Source organism: Magnolia sinica, chromosome 17, assembly GCF_029962835.1.
Source record: "Magnolia sinica isolate HGM2019 chromosome 17, MsV1, whole genome shotgun sequence".
Taxonomy (NCBI): Eukaryota; Viridiplantae; Streptophyta; class Magnoliopsida; order Magnoliales; family Magnoliaceae; genus Magnolia; species Magnolia sinica.
In genome coordinates, this window is record NC_080589.1 from 52180128 (window position 1) to 52183996 (window position 3869).

General features: G+C 38.7%; 1 non-coding gene across 1 annotated transcript; it reads left to right on the top strand.

The window, feature by feature from the left end:
* Positions 1–748: 748 nt before the first annotated feature.
* LOC131232066 (small nucleolar RNA R71) lies at positions 749–855 on the top strand. The gene has a single exon (XR_009164671.1). It is a non-coding gene; the product is annotated as a small nucleolar RNA R71 (small nucleolar RNA).
* Positions 856–3869: the final 3014 nt, after the last annotated feature.

Here is a 3869-nt window from a genome sequence, read left to right on the forward strand (position 1 = left end):
AGCGTGCCCCATCTGATTTGAAGATCTGGGATCATTAATCTCGTACTGCGGTTTAGGATTGGGGAGAGGTTGTGCAGGAAGCATCCCCTTTTCTATAACTGTCATACAAGAATCTATCTTCTGCATAAAATCTGTAATTCCCCGCATTGCCTGAGCCAGCTCTTGTATAGAATTTTGAACTGGTTCCTCTTGAGGTTTCACGTGATTTGGATTTTGATTGAAGAAACCTTAAGGGGTAGTCGTTTGTCCATTCCTCCAACTAAAGTTTAGATGATTTTTCTAACCAGGATTGTACGTATTGGAGTTAGGTCTAGTAAAAGGTCTTTGATAGTTGTTTACGGCATTAGCTTGTTCATTCAACACTCCTCGAAAGGCGGGTATTGTAGGATAATTTTCAGTTGTATGAATGTTGCAATCACAGATGCCGCAAACAATTTCATTAACCTTATCCTTCTTTCCTTCCATGGCCTCAACTTTCCTTATGAGCGTAGTCACTTTACACTTGAGATCATCCTCTTCTTTCAAGAGATATAATCCACCTTTCTCCTTTAATTGAGTCGGCCTAGACGTGGTGTTCGACTTTGGGTAATAGTCCCATGATTGTGTTTTTTCAACAAGACTATCGAGGTAGTCCCATGCCTCGTCAACATTTTTATTAATGAATTCTCCATTACACATTGTCTCGACCATTTGGCGCATGGAAGATGTCAGTCCATCATAGAAAAAATTTGTAATGCGCCACATTTCAAATCCGCGTTATGGGCATGAACTGACCAAATCTTTGAACCTTTCCCAACATTGGAAGAATGTTTCATCTTCCTTTTGGGCAAAGTTCATGATTGCTTTTCTGAGGGTAATCATTTTATGATGTGGGAAGAATTTTTTTATGAATTCCCTCTGCATGTCGCTCCATGTGCCAATGGATTTAGGACGCAGTGAATGTAACCACGTCTTAGCTTTCTCTTTTAAGGAAAAAGGAAAGAATTTCAGCCTGATTGTATCCTCAGATATATTAGGAAAATATAATGTAGCTATAATCTCATTGAACTCTTTCAAATGTAAATATGGAATTTCTGATTCAAGTCCATGGAATTTGGGAAGGAGTTGGATAACTCCTGGCTTGATGTCCATTTGTCGTGTGTTTTCAGGAAAAATCATGCATGAGGGTGTACTCATTCCCACCGGTTGTAGATAATCTCGTAAAGTACGAGGCGGGAGTGCCTGATGCACCTCATTCTCATCTTGGGTATCCTCCACCCTGGGTGGAAGTAGAGGAGGTTGGTCTTCAGCCATAACTTCAATTAACTCAGGGGATTTCGAGTGGTGTCTAGTCCTGCGATGGATAGTCAACCCCTCAACCAATCCTCCTTCAGTTAAGAGACGTCGAGTGTTGTCACGGGCCCACTTAGGCATGAAACACTCGCAGCCCTCAGTCAAATTCGAAACCTAATCCTAAGAAAGGAAAAGAAAATCTAGAAAGAAAGAGAGAGTTCGAAAGAAATTACCAAATTGAAGTCCTTAAGTTAAAAACCTACAAAATAAAACAAAATAAGTTAGATTCTGAAAAGAGAAGAAAAATCCTTTAAAAGAAAGATAGCAGTAATTGATTTTTAAAAGAAGGAATTCCTAAAAGAAAGTGAAATTTTTTAAAATAAATTAGGAAAGTTCTAATCTAGAAAGTAAATTACTAAAAGAGAATTGACAAATAGAAAGTAGAAAGAAAGCTTACTGAATTAGAAGTTTCTATCTAAAAGGCCTACATAATAGGAAAGTTAGTTTCTAAACAAAAATTCTAAGAGTAGAAAATTAGGAAACAAAATTAGATTCTAAAAGAGTTAGAATTAGAAGGTTACTACAAGACAAAAATAGAAAGTAATTTCTAAAAAGGGAAATAAATAACCTAGTTTCCAAAACAGAAGAGGAAAGTTTCTAAAAATAAACTATTTCCTAAAAATAGGAAAATACTAGAAGAAGAAAGTTTCTAAAATTTAAACCCTAATTGTAAAAGTAGAAAAAGTAGAGAAATTAGGAAGGAATTACCAATTTAGAAACTCATGACAGGGTCCTACAAAATCAGGAAAACAGGTTAGTTTCTAAAAATAATAGTTCCTAAAAATAAAATAAAATAAAAACCTTTAACCTAAAGTTAGTAAAATCCTAATCCTAACTTGATTTTAAAACTAATTAATTTCAGAAAAATGTAACCGTCAATCCCCGGCAACGGCGCCAAAAACTTGTTCACTCCCCAAGTATAGGATTGTGATGTAGTAATAAACTCGGTAAGACCGAGGTCGAATCCACAGGGACTGAAACTTGTACGTGATCTGGAACTAACTAGATCTAGAACTAGCAAAAGATATAATCTAAATCAAATAGAATTTAAGGAATAATTATGGAATAATTATCTAAAACTTTAAAGAATTCAGGGAAGGGAAACTAGGGATTCAGAGGATCCACTTGTAGAGATCAGGGAGATCTTATGCCTGCATCAAGAATTATGGAATTTAAACTGAACTTCCTTTGATATAGTTGTCAAGAAGTGAAAGGTATATGAATTAGAATGGATTCCATCACCAAATCATGCCCAGGAGACAAAGCAAACAATAGAATTACATTACTTACCAACCAATCAACAATGCATGAAGGTTAGGAAGGGTACCGTCATCCGACCATGCCCATGAGACGATGGCAAACAACAGGGCTTCTTGACGTCATAAGCATAAAAAGGAGAAAGAAATACTCAAAGCCATTGCAAATCTATTGTAATTTCAGTCACAACAAACCATTAAAAACTAAAAGTATTCCCTTAATTTAACCGCAATCAAGGTAGTTCAATATAAATTAAATCAACGGCATAAGGTAAAGTCTCCCATCATGTTACAAGCTTCACCTCTTAGCCCTAGCTAAGAGGTTTTAGCCAAACATGATTAGGCTAAAAACCTTAGGAGTCATTGGTGAAAGAAAGAAACAAAAAACAACAGCAAGAGAATAAGAAGAAGAAAAAGAAAATAAGGAAGATGAAAGAGTTCCCTATCTTCTCCTTCAATCGTCCAAACCAAGCTAAGCCTCTTCCTTTGATTTCCTTCCCTCACATCCTCTTCTCTCTTTATAGCCCCTGTAAAAGGGCAGTGGAGTGGACCATCTCTGAAGAGCCGACATCGCTGGAGCTCTTTACGCATTCCTCAAAACCGCAGCCGGATGTGCTTTGGATATTGGAGTTAGTGGTATCTGTGGGAATCCTTCAGCGAATCTGCATCGATCATTGTCTTAGTATGGTCCATTTAGGCCAATATTCGAAATTTGGAATAGATCTGAACTTTTGATGGGCCACCTCGTGGATCAACGTCTGGCGAAAGATCCAAACCTGACGATCTTATCTGTATAACTGGTTGCAAGGGAATAGGAGTTTTTGGTCGGCATCCTCCTCTGGACACTCTGGACGGTTGGGATCAGCCGTCCGATGATGAAAATGGGCCGCTGATTAGAACAGTAGACAACCTGTGTACGGACGAAAAACAGAGAGCTTCCGTCTCTATTTAGGAAAGCTCAGCTGGCGCGGATTGGGTTTGATTCCCTGTCGATAATGAAGGCGCAAAATCCGATGTCCGGTCGGTTCTGAGCTGGCTTCAATATGGACAGTGTGGATCAAAGATCTGATTTGTGATGATGGGCCACCATCCTCTGAGAACAGAGGTTGACCGGTGCATCACACCGTAAGAACTCCTGCTTCACTGGACATTTGGGTCACCCTCAGGTCCCGTCTGTATGCGATACTGGCAAAGGTTGGCCGAAATTTCGTCATGAATATGATGGACGGTCTGGATCTTTCAACTGACTGATATGTGGGGCCCACTGTCTTCCGCAAGACG